The sequence below is a fragment of the Crocuta crocuta genome, unplaced genomic scaffold, assembly GCF_008692635.1.
Source record: "Crocuta crocuta isolate KB4526 unplaced genomic scaffold, BGI_CrCroc_1.0 scaffold64, whole genome shotgun sequence".
NCBI classification, from domain to species: Eukaryota; Metazoa; Chordata; class Mammalia; order Carnivora; family Hyaenidae; genus Crocuta; species Crocuta crocuta.
In genome coordinates, this window is record NW_027530640.1 from 13,698,903 (window position 1) to 13,723,590 (window position 24,688).

The 24,688-nt window shown below is 52.2% G+C and overlaps 1 long non-coding RNA gene across 1 annotated transcript in view; it reads left to right on the forward strand.

The window, feature by feature from the left end:
* LOC144235283 (uncharacterized) overlaps positions 1 to 24,688 on the forward strand; it is a 95,404-nt gene that overhangs the window by 69,117 nt on the left and 1,599 nt on the right. The gene's annotated exons all lie outside the window — the stretch shown is intronic.

The window sequence follows — 24,688 nt, forward strand, 5'->3', positions numbered from 1 at the left end:
GGGAAAAGGCACAGACAAAATGAGGCTCATTCCCAGCCTGTCCCTCCTAGGCTGGATGACTCTGAACTGGGACTCAGAAATTTTGCTACCCTGGGCCAAAGACCCCCTACTGTCACATCAAAAAGAATGGGAGGGGGAAGGGCAGCCTGGGCTCCGGGACGTGAAATTCTGGAGTACAGCTCTTGCTGGGATGCTCTGGGAACCTTTATATGTAGAGTACAAAGCTAAACAAACGAATAGATAAGGGTTTAAAGGGTTTTTTTTTTCTTCAAATTTTTAATTGTGGTAAAGTACTTGTAAATTTACCATCTTAACCATTTTTAAGTATACAGTTCAGTGATGTTAAATACATTCAGATGATATGTTTTTTTCAAGAGAATGGAGTTGCCCTTAGGCAGACATTGGGAGGCTGTGTAAGTTGTGTTATGTGTACATGAGAGAAGGGGATAGTTACAACCCCTACACGTGAGGGGGTGCCCAGGGGTAGGGAAAGCAGGAGATACGGACCAGGACCAGCACCTACTAGGCCTATTCATTCTGGCAGATGCAGGGTGGGCGTGAGGGGTCAGGCAGAGACTTCCCTGGCCCCAGCTCAGGACTAATGGGACCCAGGAGCCTCCTCTTCCCCCCAGCAGCTCCCTCTGGATGGAGCCAGGAGCCAGATTTCAGAAGCAGTCCAGATGTTCGAGGAAGATGCAGAGAAGTGGAGCAGATGGGGCCTGGGATTCCTGAGGGGGCGGAGGGGAGGAGGGCAGCAGCTGGAGGACGTGCTGGGACACGTGCTAGAGCTGAGGCTGGCTCCAACATGTGCCAGGGCACGTGCCACAGGGTGTGCCTAGGATATGGGGCTTGGGGAGAGTGCAGCCTAGGTCAGATGGCCTTTGGTACCTTCCCTATACTGGCTACTAAGATCTGCCCTGAGCTGCCTCTAGCTGTGGCAGGGCCTGAGGGGTAAAACCTCTCTGCCACATGCTGTGCCAGGGTCCAGAAGTAGGAAGACAGACCCTGGCCCTACCTGTGGGGACCTACCTTAGTCTTCCCTCCAATGTAGGACTTTGGCTTGGACCCGCAGTTCTTGTCCCTCCTCCCTGAGTCCAGAGTGGCCACTTCTTATGGACTCAGGAGGAAAGCCTTGCTAAGAGGCCTGAATGAGATGACCCAAGCTGTCCATCACCTACCCCATGAGCTTGCAGCTCATCTTCCCACCCCGAGCCTCGGTCCCTGGCCCTGTCATCCCTGGTGGTCACTGCAGTTTCTGCGGATCTGGGTAAAGTGTGGACCAAGTCAAAGAATCTAGAACTGGTGTTTGTTCCTGCCTGTCCTGGGAACTTGAGGGCCCAGTGGCTTTTACCACCCACCCCCACTTTGCTGTATGTGGCTATGATCAACTCACCATCCTCGCATCAGCCTGGTCATGACAATGGTCATGAGCCCCATTTGATAGATAAGCAAAATGAGGTGTAGAGATGTAAAATCACTTGTTAAAGACACACCTCTTCAACAGAGCCAGGATTTGAACCTAAGTTTGCATGACTTTTGTTTCCCCCTAAAATCCCTCCTCTAGGCAAGGGGGTAACATTGTTCACATCTACCAGTTATGTGGCTCTCGACAAACAAGTGCCTTTTTCTTGCTGGACCTCTATTTCCCTATTTATAAAATGAAAGGGTGTAAATAGGGTTACTTTGAAGAAGGGGGCCAATGAGGACAGACTGTGAACTGATGGTACTCTGACTGAAGCAAGGCAGTGACCAGTTTCCTACATCTGCCAGACCCTGGGGGCACCCCAGGATGTCAAGATGCTTAGCAGGGGTGGGCTCCTCTGTAGGCTATAGTGATGGGGTTGGGTGGAGTCTAGGGGAGGCCAGGCACGGAGACCAAACCCTGCCTGCTGAGGAGAGAGAGCAGAGGGAGGTCTGGGGTGGAGAGTGGGGCTGGTTGGGCAGGCCAGAGCCAAGCAGGCAGAGCCAGGCAGGCAGAGCAGAATGAAGCTCAAAGCTCTAGGGCTTTACAAATGGATTTTGCTGAAATGGAAATTTCCACCCATCCCTGAAATGAGCCTGGCAGTGAGGCCAGGTCTGGTGGGGCTGCAGCAGCTGGGGCTGTGGACAGGGACAAAAGCCAAACTGTCAAAACTCCTCAGACCTACCCACCCCTCCCCTTGCTATGCATATTCCTCTCCCTCCACTCCTCTCCCCTGTTCAGGTCCTCTGGATCCTCAGGAATCTTCAGAATCCTCACACCTTTGTGTACCTTTCTCACTTTCTCCCTCAACCACTCTGTGCCCCTTACACCCCTGCACACCTGACACTCCCTCGTCCTCACACTGCGTTTTCACCCCTCACACCCCTCACGCCTTCCCACCCTCCACCTCACACACCCACCCACACCTGACACTCTTTCCACCTCCTACTTTATCCTCATACTGCCCTTTCACCCCTCACCTCCTCTCCCTCCTTTACCTTGACTCGTACCACTCCCCATACACCCTCTCCCACACCTGACACACCCCTCGCCTCCTGTTTCACTCCTTACACTTTACTGCTCCCAGGCTCACACCCTTCACTCCTCACACACTTTTCCTCTCCACTCCTCACCTCTTCCTCACACCACTTTCTGGAACCCTCTCCTGCTCCTGACACCCCATCGCCCCTAATTTCACCCCTCTCACCTACTTATTGCCATCCACCAGTAACCATGAGGTGCCAAATATCTCCTGGTGAAGAGCTGGGCACTACACTCAGGACTCCTAACTCAGCCCTACCTGGCTGGGCAAGCCAGGAAATTACCTAATGTCTCTGAGATTCTGTTTCCTCATCTGTAAAATGGGGCTAACAGCTTCCCCTGTCTTGGGGCTGCTGTGTGACTGAGCAGGCCAAGGCTGGCCAGGCCCTTGTCTCATACATGGGAAGTGCTCCATGAAAGTATTGATCTTGTTGTCATTTTCAGTTAATTGATACTTTGTGCCAGGCACTTTGCTGGACAGTGCTGGGTGGCAGTGTGTGGGGGGCATATGTGCCATGTCAGGAGAGCTGGTGAAAGCACCAAAAACTTTTCTGGGGAGAGGGGTCAGGAATGAATCTGATCAAGCAAGTCCCTAAGGCCCGAGTAGTGGTGTAAGTGCTAAGTAGACTACTAGGAAACGTGAGCAGCGCCCAGTCTTAAGATGTCCACTAACATGTGGCCTTGGGGCAGGGACTCCTCCTCCCCACCTCTCACCCAGACAGACTAGACTGAGACACTCCAACCTGGGCATGCTTTCCTCCCTAGGCCACTGCACTGGGGTGTGGAGGGCCAGGAGGGAGAGGGGATGCTGCCTTACCCATCACCCAGGAAGCTCTCACAGGAATCGAGAGGATGAGGACAGAGGACTGCCTGGGATGAGGAGGGTTTCTGAAGGGTCCCTCTCCTGGGCGGGTGAGGAAAATGGGGGAACTGCCAATGGAAAGGGACAGAATTCAGGAGCCAAGTGGAGGAGGCAGGAGAGATGGGTTTGACTTGCTGTGCATTCTTTTGTGGAACTTCTTGTTCTGAGCACTCAGGGCCTAGGTGGGAATGGGGGACTGGCATGGCCCCTCACAAAGTTGTGATGCCAGGAGAGTCTGGGACCCCTGTGGCTGCAGGGAATGAGTGCTTTCTGCCCAGTAGAGAAGGCAAGGGACAAGTTGTTGGGGCAGCACTCAGTGAGGAAGGTCCTGAGAGCTGGATGAATGGGGAAGACCAGTCAGAGAGTCATACCCAGGACCCAGTGTGAACCTGAGAGGGAGGGTGAGAGGGGAATCTGGCCAGAGATGGGAGTCTGGAGGCATGCAGGGGCATGGGTGGAGGGGCTCCCCAAGGGCAGGGGCCATGGAGCATAGCCACACGCCCTCCTCCTCCAATCATGTGTTGACATATTACTCATTATTAATTAAAAAGGAGCTCTGAGTTGCTCCAGGCTCCCTCCTGTGCCAGTCCCAAGTGCTGGGCACCGGGCTGCAAGCCTAGGCCGAGCGGGACCACTGTGTGGAGAGAAAGGGCTGGGGATTGGGTTAGAAGTGGTAGGGGAAGGAGGAAACACAGGGGCAGTCTTTGTCCATTTCCATGACAAGTAACCCCGGGTCTGGGGTCTGGGGGACAGGGCAAGGGACAGAAACAAGGAGCCTGCACATTGGGGAGCTGAGGAAGGGTGGAGAATTGTCAAGGCCAGAAGAGGTGTGGAGAGGCCAGGGTTGGGCTGTGTCTCCAGTAAGAGTAAAATGTGCCTGCACCAAGGGGGGCTGCCTGTGAGCAAGGCCACACAGGCTCTGCACTTGCCGGCTTGTTCCTCTGAAACTGGGTCTGTGTCGCCGCCTTTTGGAACACCCAGTGCTGCGGGGGAGGGGAGGAATCACGGTGGATTGAATTACCTTTCAAGTCTAAAGCCTGGATTCCTCTGGGCCCTGCAGGTGGGCGTGTGCACACATTCTCCAGAGCATTGTGGGATGTTGGCTGTCACTGGGGATCAGGGAGTCTCACTCCAGATCCTTCAGTTCTAGTTTCTTTTCTACAGGCAAAGAAAAAGAGGGGCCTATGACCCTGGACAGGCAGAGTCAAGGGAAACGGGGAAATACCTCACTCGGTCCCAGTTTGCAGACCCTCAGACAAGACTGGGAAGACTTGGTTCAAACCCGGATTCTGTCTTGTTCTAGCCACACATGACGTTGGCACATGACTTAAGCTCCCTGGTTTCCTCACCTAAAAAGGATAATAATAATAATGATGATAACAGTGGCATGTGCTAGCCAGATTATGTGCCAAGCACTGTGCTAAGTACTTTCTTTCTTTATATCCTCACACAGCCCTAGAGGGTAGGTACTATTGATCTCCCCATTTTGCAGATGGGGAAAACAAGGCCCAGAAAGGTTAAGTGATTTTCCTACAGTCACACAGCTGGTAAATGACAAGGTTGGGACTCTGATCTCAGAGCCTTACCCTGAACGATGTATGGTACCCACATCTCAGGGTCACTGTGAAGAGTAATTGAGATAATGTACATAAAGAAGTATTTAGCCCAGTGCTGGCACACAGTGAGTGTTCCAAAAACAATGTTAATATTGTTTGTATTTATGCACTTGCACAGGTGCTCTGAGGTTTCCTCTTATGCTCCTTAGATGGCAGGGGACTGAGGGGAGGATGGGGAAGCTGGTTATAGGGTTGGGGGCTGGGAATGGAGTGGCAGGGAGGCTGTGGTCCATGGGGGAGGTGGGCAGAGGTAGGAAGGGAGGGCTGGGTACAAAAAGCAGAGGAGGGTGAGGCAAGCAGAGTAGAGGAAAAGGAAGTGAGTGACTATGTATTTACTTAAAGATTTTGCTCCAATGATCGCCTCATTGGCCAGACATCTGGTTTTCCTGGACATCCCCAGGGAATGTAAATCAGACAGCATTACTCCAGCAGCTCCAATGCCATCCACCCCAGGCTCGCTTGCACTGGCTGGCTCACAGGGCTCAGGAAACTACCCTGCAGAGTGCGGCCAAGAGAGTAGCGGGTCTGCTCCTGGAGCTCACTGGGAGGGGGTAGGAATCCCTTCCAGTTGCTGGTCGCCCTCCTCTTACCTTGCTCAGAGCTACAGATAGGGTTTGACTCTTCCACACACTCCACCTCCCCATCCTGACCTTCCCTCCTTGCTATGGGGATGAGAGGTTGTTAGTAGCTGAAGAGGGCACTGAGTAAGCACCTCTTTCATGCCTTTCCCCTCCTTAGTCACCTGGAGAAGAGATTCAATGGAGGGAGGCCCACCAGACAGCTGCCCGGGGCACCCATCTCTACAGGGCGCTAAAGCTTCAGTGGTCACTTAACGAGTTGGAAAAAAGAGTGTTTACTAGGTTTGAGCCTTGGGGTGGGGGTAGGGGGTTGGCAGGAACACTTCCATACACCGCCAGGCACAGCGGTGAGATTGTGGCTCAGATTGTGGCTTAGTGCTGTGGCTCAGACCAAGACAATTGTTCATTAAACTCCTTTAGAAGGAGGGGGAACCTGGAGAACCAAAGGGTTTCGGTGTAGCTCAGTTCAACTGGCAAGGTTAGGACCAGAGCTGAATTATTTTGGCTGATGGAAGAGAGGCTGAGTGCGGCAGCCCACAGCCCGGGGGGTAGTGGGGGCTTTCTGCCCAGTCCCTACGCAGCCTCTCTTCCAAATAAATATTGAACAAATATTGAAAGAGTGTTGGTTGGAAGACACACCGAATTATTAGCATGCCCTTGGCTCTTTCATTTGTTAGTCCAGTCCTGTTACAGAAGTACCGTAATGATAGCTTTAATGATTCCCTTCCTGTCTTGGGTCCTGACTGCATCTATTCAATCATTTATTCATTCCTTCAGGCACTCATTCAACAGATACTTCTGAGCACCTACTGTGTGCCAGGCACTGTTCCAGGTACTGGGGATACACAGCAAACTGCTTCCTCTGTCCCACTTGTTAGCACCCCGTGTGTGATTGAACCAGCAGAGATCTAGAGTCTTGCACGTGCCCAGATTGGGATTGGAGTAGGTGTGAGGTATCAGCAGACGTTTCAGGCTTGGTCTCCGTCCCAAGGGAAAATCATAAATCATCCCTTTGAGGGACAGGGAACTGTAGTAGAGGTATCTTTTTTGTGCCTGTCCCTAGCCCAGCACCAGCTTTTCCTGCCCTCAGGACTTGTTGTGTGCTTATAAATTCATGCAGTGTTCAGGAGGTGTGTGTGTGTGTGTGTGTGTGTGTGTGTGTGTGTGTGTGTGTGTGTGTTTCTCCCTGAAGAGAGCTCCAGTCTGGGCAGCTGGAGTGAGGAGGGGGGTGCCAGAGGGAAAGAACAGAGGATGCCAGGCTTCTCCCCCAACCCCTACCGTAGACCCCTCCAGGGCCTCTCTGCTGGTGCCACTGCCCCTAGGAAGGGAGCATCTAAATATGGGACTAAGTCAGCAGTGGTTTCTCTCAGTCACCACAGGAGAGGACCTGCAGGAAGGCCAAGAGGCAGGAGGGACCCTAGGGCTTGAAAGGCATCCTCCCTGAGAAATGTAAGATATTCCTAGAGCACATGCTCCCCTCCCCCACCGCTACCACTGAGATTGCTCCATTTAGCTGTCTGGGCTTCTGGGCATTATTCCAATACTGGAAGGTATGGAGGGGCCCCAGTCCTGATAGCCCTCTCCCCCACACCTTATGTGGCTTGGAAGAAGAGGGGCAGGAAATCCTTGAAACCAGGTGTTCTACTCCTCTAGACTGAAGCCCTGACCTGGGCACCCCCAACCCCCACCCCTAAAGTCAGAGACAAATGAGAATGTACCTGAAGAGGCTTTGGGGAAAGCAGCAAACCCCCTCCACCCCAACACTAGGTCCTGGGCCAGGGTTGCCACAGCAGAGGAAGGTTGGGGAAGGCAGAGGCTGTATGTGGGGGGAAACCGGCGGCTGGGGCTCACGAGCCAAGAAGGGGGAAGCTATGTCTGCACAGGCATCCCCCCACCACACTGTCTGACAGAATGAGCTGCGTCCTTGCGTCTCTATTTTTAGTCGGAACTGGAAGGGAAGGAAGTTCGGGGGCCAAGCCACCAGCCCCAGCTCCTGCTGCCAGCACCCATAGCACGTGGTGCAGGGGGAGAGGGGAGGAGGCAGGATGGTGCTCCCTCCCACCTGCCAGCACAGGTGCTGGGCCTGATGGATAGGATGAGAGGACATACTCTGGATTGGGGCTGGGCAGGAAGTGCTGCCTCCTCTCGCTGCCTAAACACTGGCGCTGCACGAGGTCTACCTGTCAAAGTAGAATCTCCTGAAGGAGGACTTAGGTGGCTCTGTGGTTCTTTCTGTTGTGGGCTCCGTGAGTGGAGCCTCACCCCCCACACATCCTCCTTCAAGATTTAAACATCTTGACCTCTGTTACTCTTCCTCAGTGGGAGACTGGTATGAGGCATGAGCCCATAGTCTCTCCTCCACCCACCCAGCAGCAGGGCTGGGGTCAAAGAGGGTGGAATTTTCCAGTGTTACTACTTTCCAGTAGTAGAAGGACTCCCTGACTTAAACTCCATAGCTGCCATGGTCACTACCTGCAGGTCAGAGAAAGGCAATTTGGGTGGCAGTATAGTTGTTAGAGCTTGGACCCTGCAGTCGGATAGATCTGAGTTCAAGTCCTGACCCCTCCACCTACTAGCTATGTGACATTGAGGAACTGGCTAAACCTCTCTGGACCTCTATTCTCCTGTCTGCTAAATAGGGAAAATTATAGTGCCTGGCCCATCGGATTGCTGAAGATTAAATGAAATAATGTGAGAAAATACACATAGTAAGTACTTAACTATTAGTGAAATTTTTAAAAATTTACCTATCTTTGTGGGGGTGTGGGGCAGACAGAGAGGAAGACAGAATCCCCAAGCAGCCTGACACAGGGCTCAAACCCACTAAATGTGAGATCATGCCCTGAGCCAGAATCAAGAGTCAGATGCTTAACTGAGTGAGCCCCCTAGGTGCCTCTAGTTAATGAAAATTTAAAAGCAGAGCCCAGTCCTGGGCCTGAACCCCACTGTGTGGCTGATCTCAGGCCCACGTTGCAGATGTTTCCTCTCAGATCTGACTGGTGTTGTTCACAGTATCGCTGCCCCACTAAAGTCCCAAGCCTCTGACTCCCAGGCAGAAAACAAATGTGCAGCCCACCCTCAACCCGCAGAGCTGGAAAAATTCTTCCCTCCTGGCACCAGCTGCAGTTCCTAAGGCTCCCACCCCCATCATCCCAGCCTTGCCCCGAACCAAGCCCAAGGTGGCTACACACAGAGAATCCAGGTGGAGACATGGCCTGAGGCACCTTGTCAAGGGTAAGGCTGGAGAAAGAAGACAAGACTCAGTCTTGAGTCTCAGACACGACTGTCACAGGGAAGAAAGCAGAGATGAAAGAGTGAAGACTCTACACAGATAGAGAGTAAGAGTTTCTGTGGGTGGTAAACGCTTTGGAGGAACAGCTGGGAGAGGTACACAGACATATGCTGGGGGTCCATGAACCTTCTGAAAGTGTTTTCCCAGAGAGGGTCCATAGCCTTCTGCAGATTCTCTGAGGGATCTAGGACCCCAGATCGGCTATGAACCACTATGGACTCTGGCTCAGAAGTCAGGAGATATGGGCAGTAAATCTTGTGTGCCTCTCACTCCTCAGCTGCCAACCTTCCTCCTCAGTTTCCCCACCTGCTCCATGAGGAGGCTAGGGCAACTGAGGTCTGTGGCCCAGGTGGTGCATTCCCGGATTCTGTGCAATCTGATGAGCAGTGACGGAGAGAACAGCCAGAAGTGATCCATGGGAGGCAAGTTCCTGGGAAAGTGAGAGGGGGCCCCATCCCAACCCTTCCCAGAAGCTGACTTGGTCCATCAGCCAACATGTCAGCCAGCCAGCCGACAGAAACTGAGCTGCATCCCTCCACCAACCAGGGAGGCTGTTGCCATGACAACTTCATATTTATCCACTTTAGCTCCTAATTAAGGGGAAAAGCATATAACATATTGGATGTCAAGGAGGCTTTGTGAGCCTCAATTTAGCAGCCGTGCCTGGATGTCAACCTCAAGCGTGATTGCTGTTAATCACCTTCCAAATTACCTAGACAGGTCACAAAGGGAAAGGTCTCCAGCGATGGGGGGCAGCTGGGCCCAGGGGGATGGGGTGGTAGGGAGGGTAGTGGGGGAGAGCTGTTCGGTATCTTGACCTAGGGGGCTGCTGTGTGAATCTTGGCTCTTAGGCTGTGTGATGATAAGGTCTGTGGGGACAGGGGCTACGTCAGTTCCCAGTGACCCTGAGTCAGGGATCTCTACCTTGGGGACTCACAAATCAAGACTCTTGGTCTGTAGAGAAGGACTGACTGTTTGATGAACCAAGGAGTATATAAGGACCATCTGGTGGCCCCTGATATCAGAAGGAAGATTGACAGATGACCAAGGCTAGTGGGTGCAAGCTGACGTGGTAGCTGGTGGGTGGATGGAGAATCCATGGGAGGCACTGACTGGGTGACTGGATTCACCAGTGCGTCTGTGATCTCCGAAACGAATGCCTGACCTCTCTACCCCAGCTCAGGACCCAGGCATTCTGAGGTGCCTGTTTGAGCAAGCCCTTCTGGTGCTTTTCGCCTGCCAGCCAAGCTGTGGCCAGAGCCACATTCCTGGGAAGAGCTTCAGCAGGTCCCTGGGGATGTGGGACACAGGGAGTGGAGGTTAATAGTGTAAGTTTAGGAATGGGGACACTGAGGGGAGGGTATCAGGAGAGTGGTTAAGAGCATGAGCTATGGGGTCAGGCTGACCTGAGATAGATTTTCAGCTTGGCTGTTTACACCTGTGTGACTTTGATCAAGTCATCTCACCGCTCTGTGCTGTGGTTTGTCTCATCCCTCAGATGGGGATGATGATAATTCATACCTCGTGGGACTTCGTGAGACTTTAACAAGATGATCAATGTAAGGAGCTTAGCACCATGCCTGGCACAGGGAAGCCCTCAATAGCTATTTAGACATTATTAGCTGAAGTGACAGCTCTGGAAAAGAGAAGCAGGCATATGGTGACTGAAGCCTGGGCCTGGAGGTGGTGAAAGAGCACTTACCCTCTTCCCCATTTTGGTCAAGACTCTAAGAGAAAGAACTCACAGAAGAGAACCCCGATGAAGGGAGGAGACAGGCTGGGGGCTGAGTGAGGGTATGAAATCAACTGGAGCCCATTGAGCCTGTGTACAATGCTCTTCAGTCTCAGAGTGGGCAGTGAGAGAGGACATCATTGCACTCAGTCTTGATGTCACCTAAGGGCCAAAAAGTAGCTTAGGGCAGCCTGAACCTGGGAGATCATTAAAAGTACTGGGATGAGGGACGCCTGGGTGGCTCAGTCAGTTAAGCGTCGAACTTCAGCTCAGGTCATGATCTCGTGGTTCGTGAGTTTGAGCCCCATGTCAGGCTTGGCTGCTGTCAACATGGAGCTCACTTCGGATCTGTCTCCCTCCCTCTGCCCCTACCCTGCTGGCTCTCTCTCTCTCTCACAAATAAATAAAACATTTTTAAAAAAAGAGAGAGAATTACCTGTGATGATTCTACAAGATCTACTGTCTGGGTTAGCCCCACATCTTCTGAATGAGAATTTCAGGGGTAGAGCCTAAGAAACTGGGTTTAAAAAAAAAAAGGAAAACAAAAAACCCTCCCAGGAAGGTCAGAAATCAGCCAGATCTGGGACTTAGGTTTCAAAACTAGAGGCCACAGTGGGTCAGAGCTGAGCAGAGCTGGAAGAAGGAATGAATAAGCCCTCCCTCAATCACTTCACCTCTACATATAGTATCAGGGTTCTGCTAAAAATTCTATTCCAAAAGAAAAAATTCTGCAGCTAAGAAGTTTGGAAAACATGTATTATGGTAATAATAATAATTACAGCTAACATTTATGGATTGCTGACTGGGAGCCAGGCACTATCTAAGTACTTCACATAGATTAGCTCTTTTAATCCTCTCAACTGCTATTGAGGTAGATCTTCCCATGTGTATAGATGAAGAAACTGAGGTTCAGAGAGGTATGTCAAAGGTCGCATGGTTTGTTAGTGGTAATACCAGGATTTAAACCTGGATGGTCTGAATCCACACCAGGGTTACCTTCCCATTCTATAGCTGAGGAAACACAAGTGCCAGAGAAGTAAAGTGACTTTCCCAAGGCCCCACAGCAAGTTAGGGGCAGAGGAGGGATTAGAACCCAGGAACTCTTCCTCCAGCCCTCTATCTCCACTCTGCAAATATATTTTGCAGAGAAAGTTAAGGACAGGCTGGCCAGAGGGAACAGATCTCAACTCTGTCCCCCTCTATAGGCAGAGTCCCGGAAATAACAGGTGGAGTGGACGGATATTGGAAGGTTCCTGACTTGGAGGAGGAGGAGAAGCTTGGGACATGGTGACCATGGGCCCTGGCAGCCTTGCCAGTCTGGTAGGAGGAGTTGCCGTGCCCTGGTTTCCGCAGATGTGGGCTGCAGCCGTCCTGCTGAATGGGAGGCTATTAAGGGAAAATGCTTTGCAAGGAGCTGAGCAGCTGGGAGTGGAGATCGTCACAGCCCTGAATGGGGGGCTTTGTCCCCTCAGGGGACTGGCGGGCGCTTGCTCTCACCGTCTGTGTCTGTCTGGAAGACTGGCTGGTCAAGAGGCCAAGGGCGGTCACTCCCAAGAAGGCTCCATTCCCTCCCATGTCCCGTCCCAGGTCCTCTGCCTTAGCGCTATCCCATATCCAGAGCGGCCAGGCGGTTAAGCACACGGGCCCTGGGGACTGACATAAGGGCCACTTTCTGTAGGTGTGGAAACGTGGGCGTGTTGCTGAAAATCCCAGTTTCCTCATTTGTAAAATGGAACTGATAAGTGTATCTCTTTATAATGTTGTTAGAAAAATCGAGCAAGCACGCAGACTCAATGCTTTGGTCGTGCTGGCTCTTGTGCATATTCTCCCCCAGCTGAGATCTTCCTCCTCCTGGCGTATGTCCATCTGGGTATGAACTCCTCTCCCAGGTTTCTCCTCACCCCCCAACCCTCAGCAGCCAGGCAGGGGCTCAGGCTGGGTCTCCTTACTGAGAGGGATGCTGTATATGAAGAGAGGGGTCAGGTCCAATCTCAGAAGGAAGAGCACTGAGGACAAAATGCAACCTTCAGCATGTGATATGTGATCTCCTCCAAGCCCACTACCACTCTGGATATTCTTTTTTTTTTTTTTNAGTGTATCTCTTTATAATGTTGTTAGAAAAATCGAGCAAGCACGCAGACTCAATGCTTTGGTCGTGCTGGCTCTTGTGCATATTCTCCCCCAGCTGAGATCTTCCTCCTCCTGGCGTATGTCCATCTGGGTATGAACTCCTCTCCCAGGTTTCTCCTCACCCCCCAACCCTCAGCAGCCAGGCAGGGGCTCAGGCTGGGTCTCCTTACTGAGAGGGATGCTGTATATGAAGAGAGGGGGAAACATCAGGTCAGGTCCAATCTCGGAAGGAAGAGCACTGAGGACAAAATGCAACCTTCAGCATGTGATATGTGATCTCCTCCAAGCCCACTACCACTCTGGATATTCTTTTTTTTTTTTTTTAATGTTTTATCTATTTTTGTGAGAGAGAGAGAGAGAGAGAGAGAGACAGCATGAGCAGGAGAGGGATAGAAAGAGAGGGAGACACAGAATCCGAAGTCAGGCCCCAGGCTCTGAGCTAGCTGTCAGCACAGAGCCCGACGTGGGGCTTGAACCCACCAACCAAGAGATCATGACCTGAGGCAAAGCTGGACGCTTAACCAACTGAGCACCCAGATGCCCCCACTCTGGATATTCTTGAAGCCTTACATCTGCCTGTTCTCTCCTCGGGCCTTCACCAGGTCTGTGTCCTCTGCCTGGAAAGCTCTTTTCCCAACTAACTCCTACCTGCCCTTCATACTAGAGATTAGACAATCCTGCTTTCCCTTAGATCAGCGTATTGGGTACGCCTCCCACTCTACGTGCTAAAAAGCACCCCACCCCATCCTCCAGACCATGAACTCTGTGAGGGTAGGGTCTTCAATCTGTTTACTAATCTTCCAGCCTGTAGCAAGGGGCCTGATCCAGAATAGCCAATCTATAAATACTTGTTAGAAGAAGGTGTGAATGAGTGAATGAATACATGAATAACTGGATTGGCTCAGGCTGGGAGGCGGGGGCAGAGTGTCTGGTAGGATGAAGAGGAAGGGGAATGGGTGCTTTAGATAGGACTGTAAACAATGTCAAATGTTCTCTCCCCAGGAGAAAGACCCAAGCTGACCTCCTCTCTTGGGACCCAGCCTTGAAGTTAGGCCGCCAGCATCGATAGCCTTATCCTCACAGGCAGTATTTACTAAGGACCTACTTTCTGCTAAGTGTGCAACATTTTATACACACGTTTACTGTGTGCTGCCTCATTTTACAAGCAGCTTTGTGAGATAAGAACCGTAATCATCTGCATTGCCCAAAATAGAACACTGAGGTCCAGGGAAGTGGAGACACCCTGCCCAGGGGCACACAGCTAGCAAATGGTAGGGCGGGAAGTGCACGTCGTTTTGATCCTGGAACTGGAGCTCTTAACCACTAGGCCATCTTGCCTTCCCTGCAAGATGGAGCGGAAGCCACCCTCCCACTTCTCAGGAAGTGGAAGTTGCTGGGAAACGAAGCTGGAGAAAGTTCAGACCAAACGTTCATTTAGTGTTTAGTGAGCAACCACAGTGCACTGGGCCCGGCAGGAAATGCAGAATTGGCGGCCAGCCCGGCCAGCCAGCTCCCCATCTGAGCAGACAGACAGACAGACCCCAGGAAGAGGGGCGGGTGATGATAGCCGGTTTGGGGGGATGCCAGCCCATGTGGTGGGAACAGCTGGCATTCGTCACCAGCAGCTCGAGGGTGGACGGTGGTGTGCCCTGACAACAGGGCACAGGTACACGGAGTTGTTCTTGGAGGGGCTATTTGGAAGGCTTTGAACTTTGGAGGCTTAATCACTCAGCATTTGCTGAGCTCAGAGGGTGGCTTCTTGGCACTCAAGGCACTGACAGGGGTGACTTCTATGCCTATCCCCAGAGAGGAAGTTTTTTCTGCTTCTTAGGGCTCAGCAGAGCACTCTAACTTGCTCATTGTCTCCCAGCACCTACAGGATTCCAAGCTTTCATGGTGCCCTTCTCTCCTGCCGGATGTAAATGTCATCCTTTTAGCGGAGTGCAGAGCCCTTCATTCTGCGGGAGACCCTGGGGGCTGCTCTCCCTGATTGTCCAGTGGGCTGGAAGCAGGCAGCCCATTAGGCTCAGCCTTCGGCCGTGTAGAAATTACCCAGCGAGGTGTGAGGAGTGGCTGTGGTGGAGCCACTCTGCAGAGTGCTAATTTCTCTCCATTCCTCAGGAGAAGCGTGGCTCCTCAGTTGGGGGTACTGTCACATCCCTGCCTGTGTCCTAGTGTCATCAGGCTGAGAGGTGAACACAGCAGGAAGGGCCCAGACTCCTGCACTCAGAGCTGGGACCTGGAGCATTCTGAGAAATGGGAGGCACCACCCCAAAGTTCCCATGGTTTGGTGGCTTGGGCTCAAGATGGCAGCCTTCTAACCCACATGCAGTCTTGTCTGGTGCCACAGGACTAAGCCAGAGGCCAGGTGTAGTGCTAGGATGAGGTGCTGGCACCAGGTGCAGCTAGGAGGTCAACATGGGCTGGAGAAAGGGCTGGGTCAGATGGGAGGTAAGGGCTGGAAAGGCAGGTGAGAGGTGTGGTGGGGACCACCCTTCCCCAGGGGTGGAGACTAGTATGAGGATTCACAGTGGTAGGTGAGAGCTGGAGTTGGAAATGAGATTGATTATTATTGCTGTTAGGGTAAGAATTCAAGGTGGACTTTGGCTTGATTTTGATAGCAGGGAATGGGATGGGGGGGAGTTGTAGCCGGGATGGGGGTTGGTATTAATTAGGGTTGGAGATGAGGTAAGGGTCAATTGGTCTGCTGTTTGTGTGAGAGCTAAGGTCAGGTGAGACAACATTTGGCTCAGAATTAGATCGGGAAAGGGGCGCCTGAGTAGCTCAGTCAGTTGAGCGTTTGACTTTGGCTCAGGTCATGATCTCACAGTTCTTGAGTTTGAGCCACACATTGGGCTCTGCGCTGACAGTTTAGAGGCTGGAGCCTGCTTCAGATTCTGTGTCTTTCTCTCTCTCTGCCCTTCCCCTACTCATGCTCTGTTTCTCTCTCTCTCAAAAGTAAATAAACATTAAAAAATTTTTTTTTAATAAAAAGCGTTAGATTGCGGAAGGGTGGAAACCAAGTTTTCTCTTCACTGACCAGTGTGTGCACTTTCTCAGTAAGCAGAAAACCCAGTTGGACAACCAGGGCTGTCTTAGAACTCACCTGCCATCTACCACTTGTCTCATCCACTTACCTCCACCTTCCCACCCTTACCCTCTTCAATTCCCATTTCTTGCTGTCAGGCAGAGGCAAGGCTCACGTATTGTCTCCTTCCTGATCCCAGCGGATGGGGCTGAGGACTGTGCTATGTCCTTTTTCAAGCAGCTGTTTTATTGCAGTCTTCCAGCTTTGAGAACTGAGCAAAACCCAAGGCATTCTGGGTAGGACTCCATCAGCAGGGCCCTCATCCTAGGGGTGAGTGGGGACATGGAGCACCCCTCCCACTCCTTCCTGGCCCTTGTCAGGGCTCTGACCTTTCTCTTCCTTTCCGCAGAGGTCCTAGCCCTTGCATGCCCCTTCTCGCTTCTCAGGGTGACAACCTGACATCCTCTGGCACTCAGTGCTGGGGTCAGGCTTTTAAAGCTGTCATTGGGGAGACCATGGCCCCTCTGCTACTCGTTCCCCTGCCCCAGTGTCCCTTCATGCAGAAACAGGCATCAGGGCATGAAACAGGGGACAACTGTGGCACTGTGCTGCCTTTTAAATGCAGGCAATTAGTGGCTAAATAAAATATAGAATGAGTATCTCTGCTTGCTTCTGGCAGGAGCTCACAGAAAGCTGCCTGGATTGGGGACCCCAGGAATGGACTGGGGAACAGAAGGTGGTAATCCCAATCTCCTGCTCTGGAGCTTTTTGCTGGGACAAAGTCGCAGAGAAGAGGGGCTCATAGACTCCTAATAGACTCATTAGGCTCATTAGAGTGTTAGGGAGTGCAGGGGAGCTATGGGGGTCTTGAGGGATCCAAGAGAGAGTCCTGCAGAATAGCAAGAAGCAGAGGACAGTGGCTTTGGAGCACAACAAACCCAGGATTTGCACCCTGGGTCTGCCACTTACCAGGTGTGTGACAGGGGCAGGCTGCTCACCCTTTGCAAACCTCGGTTGCCTTGGCTGTAAAATGGGGATGCTAATAGTTATACCAACCTCTCAATGATATTGCTAGATGTAAATAAGTAATAAATGCTCCACATCCCCCCAAAAGAGGCCCCCAAAAGGGAGGGAGGCTGCAGCCAGCAAGGGTTAGAGATACTGTGGAGAGGTCATGCGTGGGTGACCAGGGAAGATAGGCCCTGGAAGGGAATTGGGAGCCTAGGGAAAGCTGAGCCAATTTCATTCCTGGGCTCTTTCCTCACTGATGCCCCCCCTCAGGTGTTCTAGAGAGAAACAGGTGGTTAGAGAGACCTTTAGAGTGGAAAGAGGAAGAACTTAGTCCTAGCCACTGTATGAGCCTCCCATTTAATCTCCCCCCCCCCCCACTATCCTACTGGCTTGCCATGTATAGATAACCAGCTTGGATAACTCACTTAATGTCCTGGAGCCTCAGTTTCCCCTGCAGTTTGGCTTTAACAGCAGCATGTTCCTTGACCCTAATACTCTATAACAAATGCACTATCCTCACAGAACTCTGGCACCTTCTTTCCTTCACCCACTGGTCTCTCCCCTACTGCTCCCATGCTGAGCAGAGCCCTCACCGGGGTGCTTCTCAGGGGATGGGGCAGGGTCATGAAGCCACTCAGCAGATGGCAGTCGAAGAGACAGAAGAGACTGGGCCAGGAGCTGAGATGGCCAGTCACTTGGCTCCTGCTCCCACGTGGACCCCCATCCTAAAGCTCCAGCTCAGCCCTTTTCTTTAAATAAAAGCAATGACGTCATCCTTGTTCTTAGCTGCTGAGCTAGAAGGAGGTGATCTGAGCTACTGCGGAGGGGAAGCAAGAGATGCTGGGGTCTGGGGGTGAGGAAACCAAGGGGCAGATAAAGGACAGATAGATACCAAGCCCCCCTGGGAGCACCCGTATATGTGTGTGTGTCCCAGGGTCCACCCACATGTATGTGTTGGGAAAACTGCAGAATCACAAAATGTTAGAGCAGAGATGGAACCTCGTAGTACTGCCAGAAAAGCAGAGGCTTATGGATCATGTGGTGGAGTTAGACAGATCTAGACAAGGCTCTTTATGTTTTTGAGTCTCAGTTTTCTGATCTGTAAAATGGAAGTAGCACTGAGGTTGGCCTTGCAAGCATTTTGGGTGAAAGGATTAAAAGGGATAGGAGAGGATTGGGGTGAAAGGATTAAAAGGGAGGCCCCAAGGAGCCCCATCCCATGGCCTTTCACTGCATCCATGTTCCTGATCCATCCCATAGCCCCTTTACCCACATTGACCATCCCCTGAGTCCTTAGCCAATGTCCTGTTACTCTGTCCCAGGTCCCCTCCATCCCTGGCACCTAAACACCTGGCACATAGTAGGTGTTCAAGTAAATAGTAGCTATTATGAATATGACTGGGCAGAAACGATGCTGTCAGCCAAAGATGGCTGAGTGGGCATCAGACATCAGAAGGCCTCTCCTGGGATCAGGTCAAGCGTTCCCAGCAGAACTCCTGGGTCTGGGCTCTGCCAGGCAAGGGGCTATGTGGTCTTCACTTGTCTCTTCAGGCTCAACTGTGAGCAGCTCCCCTCCGGCCGCAGGCGGCCTGGGAACCACTTCTGCTTCTCCTCTCTGGGTACAGCCCTGGGTCCTTCTGAGGAAGCCATGGGTTATTTTCCCTGAATGTGTCTGAAGCATGTCCCCTCAGGGTTTGCTGGGGCTCCTGGCAGTGTCTGAGCTCTCACTCCTGGGTGACAGCTCCTGTTTCTTCTTGGGGTCTCTTTTCCTCCCCACCCTCTACTTGCAATGCCTCCCCATCCTTTTGATCATCTGCTTCCTTCTCTGTGCATTCTCTCCTCAGTCCTTCTTTCTTTCTTTCTCCTGTTTTGGTCTCTTGGATTCTGTCTCTATTCAGTCTCTATGCTTGTTTCTTCCGTTTTCCTGCTCTGTCCCTGTCAATGATATTAACTCTCTTGCTGTCTCTCTCTGCCAACTGCAGTATCTTTTTCCATCCCTAAACGGTGTGCCCATCCTTGAGCAAAGGCCCAAGGAGCCAGGTCAGGCCAGTTACCCAGAAGGGAAGGGCCCCCCACCAGCCCTCTTCCCAGCCCATGTGGGGTGCAGCCCTGGCTCTCTCTGCTTCCTGAGCACGGGTGTGTGTGGGCCGAGGGCAGAAGGCCCATCTTGCCTGTCATCTGGAGAGACGTGTGTGCAAATGTTAGCTCTATGGCTCTGATTCAGCTCCCAGGCGGCTGGCTGCGGAACACGATGACGGAAGGGGGTGATGGGGACCCAGAAAAGGGAGCTGAGCTCAAGATGGAGTTCTGGGACTTTCACGGAGGACCCGGGCTACCTAGAAAGGACCCTAGGTGGGATAATGGAATGAGGGAGTGGGGGTCACAGGATGCAATAATGTGCACTGGATGGAGCAAATGGGAAGAAGTTTCAGTAAAGGGTGGGGAGAGAAGGGGGCATTGGGTGGGATGAAGGGAACTGTGGGTGGGATGGAGGGGACCTGGGATAGAGTTATAGGACATTGGCTAAGGATTCAAGGGATGGTAAATGTGGATAAAGGAACTATGGGATGGATCGGGAACGTGGATGAAATGAAAGGCCATGGGATGGGGCTCCTTGGGGCCTCCCCTTGCCTGCCCCTCACCCATCTCCCCATTGGTACCCCCTGCCAGGCCTCCCTGCTCCTGTTGTTCCTTTGCTGCTTCTAGCCCCTCACCTCTCAGTCTCTAGGCTTGTCCATCTCTCCTCTCCCCTGAGCAGCTTTGAGTTGCTAACTGCCCTTTCCATTTAGGACATTCTCCTATATATCCCCTGGTCTGGACCTGAGGGTGGACAGACTGTATTTCAGGGATAACCCTGCCGAGACATGTCTGTGTGGTCCAGAAAGAAGTGGTCTAGTTCCCACTCGTCCTGGTCTGCTGGAATTGGCAGATTGCCTGAGAAGCCTGTGGTAGTTCCTGAGCTTGGGGTCTGTGAGCTGGGTGTTCTGCTGGTGAGGATCAGAGCAGGGACGCAGTCTCCAGCACATTCGAGTCAGCACTGCTGGTGCCCAGGGCCTGTGTGTCCGGGCCATAGATAGTACATGCAGTCAACTTAGGGCCAAATTTGCCAGCCACTTCTCTTCCCCAGGACCTTCATCCCATGTCTATATCTGCAGGGGCCTGGTGGGGGCCACTGTTATCTTGGAGTTAGGAGAGAGGAGGCCAATTTTAAAATATATCATAATGAAGATAGCACTATTGGCAAAATTACTGGTAGCTTACTCTGTGCTAGCCTTTAGGGAGGCTCTGTACGTTTTTAATTCAAAGAAAATTTTCACAATGATCTACGAGGCGGGCATTATTGTTATCCCCACTTTCCAGAGAAAGAAACTGAGGGTCACATATGTTAAGTCACCTGCCTGTATTCGTACCGGGGCCATTGGCCTCCACAGGTTGTGTTCTAAACCCCTGCAGATGCTGCAAAGCCCCCACAGACAAACCCTGGGGTGGGGCCCTGGGAGGTGGGAGTGATGGAGCTGGGTGCTTATAGCTCTTCCCCCAAAGCCTGGGACAGCCTTCCAGAGTGCAAGAAGCACTTCCAGTCCTGCATGGACCTCAAGATGCCCTGCCTCCACCGACACCCTTAGAAAGCCGTTAATTGGTTACCTTTGTAGCCAATGGGGGGAGGGGAGGTTGACCTAAATTTAGGCTATTTTCTTGGGCTGTGGATGATAACATGGGGTGGCAGTGAGGGGCTGGCCAGGGTCCTCTGCTGTCTCATCAGCCCTGCCCTACAAGCAGCAGGACCCCTGGCAGGCTGTGGAGATGCACAGAGACCACCCCCCACCCCCCGCCCAGTCTCTGTGTGGGTGCACTGGGCTGCTGTGTTCCTGTGGCGCCGGTGGGTGCGTGACGATGGCAGCTCCCACCCGGCAGAGCGGCAGAGCCGTGAACAGAAGGGGCGAGCTGCCGGCAGCTTTAAATAGCTCCTCTCTGTATCTCACTTGCTGAAGCCCCACCCCCCTCCAAGTCTGGCTGCCCCAGGGAGGGGCTGCGTGAGTCCCAGAAATGAGGCCAAGACAGAGGGGCTCAGCCCCCCCTCCAATTCAGAAACACCCTCCAGTCTCGGAAATGCCTGCCAAACAACACCTGTTCATCACTATGCCTAAGAGGCACAGCCCACTTCTTTTCTTGGGTGGGGGTGTGGGGGAGGGGGTGGTTCTGGAAATCTCTTACGGGACTGTGTATTGTCAGGGGAGAGGCTCTGCCTGGACCTGTATCTTGGCTTCAAGGAGCAGCAGGCAGATTTTCATTCAGGCCCTTCTTTAAGTCCGGGGCGGGGAGGGGGGTGCACTGCTCCCATCCACTGTGACTCTAAGCAGCAGCCTGCCACCCCCTGTTCCCAAGAGCAGTCAGTGTTGAACCCCTTGCTCATCAGCTCACCTCCTCACTTTAACCTATGTGTGTCTACACACAGACCTTGATGATTTCACCCTGCAACTGTATCCCTCATCACTCAATTTCCCCACCTCATTTCAGCGATCAGACCTTCTTTCTGCTCCCCAACACGACTGGCTTATTCATACCTCAGGACCTTTGTAGCTGCTGTTTCTTTTGCCTGCAATGCTGTTGTGTGAGAAATGCTTCTCTTCCGTTACATGTGAGTGAATGGCTGATGAACCCCTGTCTAGCCCATCAGACAGTAAGCTCCAGGAAGCCAGGAACTAATTATTCTTTCTACTTATTATTGATCCCTAGAGCCCAACACAGTGCCTGTTACATAGTAGGGGTTTGGTAAATATTTGTAGAAAGAGAGATGCTGGCAAAGCCCTAAATGTAGGCAAGTAGCCTGGAGTGCCAGGAAAAAGGGCACTGGACATAGAGTCTGAAGTTCTGGTCTCAGGCCCCTGCTCAGCCACTGCCAGTGCTGGCACAACCTTAGGATTACCTTCTCCCTTCTGGGCCTCAGCTTTCCTGAGTGCCTTGAAGAAAGTGGCTCTGAGCCTCTGAGTGGTAGCCTCTACTCCTGCAGCCCAGGAGCCAGAGTGAAGCAGAATGCACGCATGTCCCTGGGGAAACCCCCTATCAATCTGCCTCCCCACAGGGGCCTGGGGGAGGGTGGTGGCAGAGACATGGCCTGGCGCTTATAAGAGGCAGCAAATGACTCAGCCCTGGGAAGGAGGCATCCATCACCCTGGGCAGGCAGCAAGGGGAGAGAAGCAGAGGAGGGACAGCGTGGGAGTGAAGGAGTGAGGGAAGAGGAAGGCACGGCTCTCAGCTGCTCAGCTCCTCCACGGCTTTTCAGGCCTGGGACTCATTAACAGACATGGGAGCTCCACCCACGGAGAGGGGGAAACCAGAGAAGGAAGGGGACGGGGATGAGGCTTGGTGGGGGAGGTCAGATCCTGTGAAACCATGCAGGAGATAGAAAATGTGGCCCTGAACTACTTGCAAATCCAGAGAATAATTACAAAAATTCCTCCCCCAGATCCACTTATCTGGCTTCTTCTCAGCTCAAATGTCATTTCAACAGAGAGGCCTTCCCTGAGCAGCCATCTGTCCCCCACCCCTCCATCACCTTCTTATTGTCCTTAGAACTCCACTGCTCTTTGCAATCACTGTAGTGATTTGTTTCTTGGCCTATGGTCATCTCCGCACATCCTCCTGGGAATGTAAGCTCCCTGAGGGTAGCAGCCTCCCTATCTTGTTCACTGTTTTCTCACCAAGGCCTAGAATAGTGCCTGGTGCAGAGCCACAAGTCATTACATGCTGGGAAAATAAGTGACTTACATACATTATTCCATCACATCCTGATCTTTGAAAGAGGCAACAGAGAGGTACCTGGGTGGCTTTGTTGTTTAAGCATCTGACTTGGGCTCAGGTCATGATCTCACAGTTCGTGAGTTTGAGCCCCACATCAGGCTTTGCACTGATAGTGTGGAGCCTGCTTCAGATTCTCTGTCTCCCTCTCTCTCTGTACCCTTTCCCTGCTAGCGTGCCCACATGCTCTCACTCTCTCTCTCTCAAAAATAAACATTAAAAATGTTTTTAATAAAAAAAGAAAGAGGCAATATAATTATTTTTCAGATGGAAACACTAAGGACAGAAAGATAAGTGACTTGCTCAAAGGTCACACAGCTGGGAAGTGGTAGAGCTCCTATTTGGACCCAAGTCTGTCTGACCCCAAAGCTCAGAATATTTGGAATGTGGGAGCAAAGGGCCTGTTGGAAACACTGGGGGTGGGTGGGGAGAATATTGACCCAAACCGCCCGAGTTTACTGGTAAAGAAACAGTGGCCCAGAACAAGGAGGTCCCTTCTGAAGTTAGTTACTTAATTGAGGATTTCTAAAGGGAAGTCCTGCTCGACACAGCTGCTATCCAACTTCGGGAATTTGTTACCCTCAAGGGGTCTTCGCAAGCTGAAAATAGAAAGGAGTTCAGGAAGGGTTGCATGGAATTAATGGATGATGGGTCCCCAGTGGTAATTAAAGGAAGCGAGAGATGCTGGGGTTCCGGCATAGACGTGTGAGGTCAGCATCACTGCTGGGGGCTGCCATGGTCTCCACCAAATGGGTCCTGGGTACTCCGGCAGAGAGAGCAGCAGGCTGGGAAGCACGGGGAAGGTACATGATCTCAGCCTCCCAACCTACTGTGGCAGCATCTGGCTGTCCTGCCAATTCCTCCCCCTGCCCCTTTCCCTCCACCTCCCCCACCCCACATCCCAGGCCCAGCTGGGCTGTTAGGGACCCGGTGTCTTGGCTTGCTGACTCACTCACCTGCCCAAGATGGGCAATTTGCATATGTTCTGGTTTTCTGAGTGTTTTCTTTGTTACCTTTTTTTTTTTTAAAGAAAAAGCTATTTTTGCAAGGTCTTCATTACTTCCTAATTATTCATACTCCTTCCATTTGTTTGCCTTGTTAAATACAAAACTCAACAGCAGCTCACATTCTCATTTGTTTCAGATTCTTCACGGATCTCATGTCCACACCCCTTTCTTCAGGTTAGCTTAGGGTGGGAGAGGCTCCCATGCCCTCCCCTCTCCTCCCTGAGCATTGGGCATCCCCAGCCCTTAATACCTTTCCCCCATCCTGCTCCCTACAGCCCCCTGTGGGGTCACCACTCTCATTACCCTGCTGCCTGGGCCTCCCCACTCTCCTTCCCTTCTCTCCTCTACCCACAGTGTCTCCCTCTCCGTTCTCTGCTTTTGCCCCTTCCCCTCCCCTGTACCTTCCTCCGTTACTTCTCTCAGTCTGCCCCCCTCCCTTGGCTTCCTACCCTCTGCTTCAACCGTTTATTCCTTATGCCTCTTCCTTCCCCACCCTCCATCTTTATCCTCCCCTCCACTCTTCTCCCCCTGTAATACCCTCACACTCAGAGCTATTCGAATTTCCAGGGCTTGCTTTCACTCCACCCTGCCTCCCACTCGCCCTTTCTGAAATACAAAATATTGGGGCATAAGCCCAAATGCTCCTGTTGCTGGCTGCTCCTGTGGGTAGGTACTGCCCCTCTTGGCTCTCAGGTGATAATTCATTCTCCCCCCACCCCCCAGCCCTGCATAGTCCTCCTTAAATTTGCTTAATCTCTGAAAATTTATTTCCTCAAAGCCCAAAAGAAATGATTCATGGAGGAGTGGAGCTGGGAAAGGACCCTAGGACTCCAAGTCCCTGGAGTAGTGGGGTCAGATTGGGTCCTTCTTTGAGCCATGTTGGGATGTCAGGGCCGAGGCCAGCAGCTGTCAACAGATCTTACTTTATTGAGGCCCTGGCAGGGACAGGAGGCCCCTGTTAGCCCCCTCACATCCCCAGGCAGGACGTTTGCAGCCACACAGGAATAGGTGGCTATTGTGAGGCAGTTAATAGCTGGACCTGAGCCCTCTCTTTGCAGACAGCAGCCCTGGCCCTGGGTCCTCTGGTAGCCTCTGTTTTCTGCTTGCCTGGGCCTTTTCTTTTCTGGCAT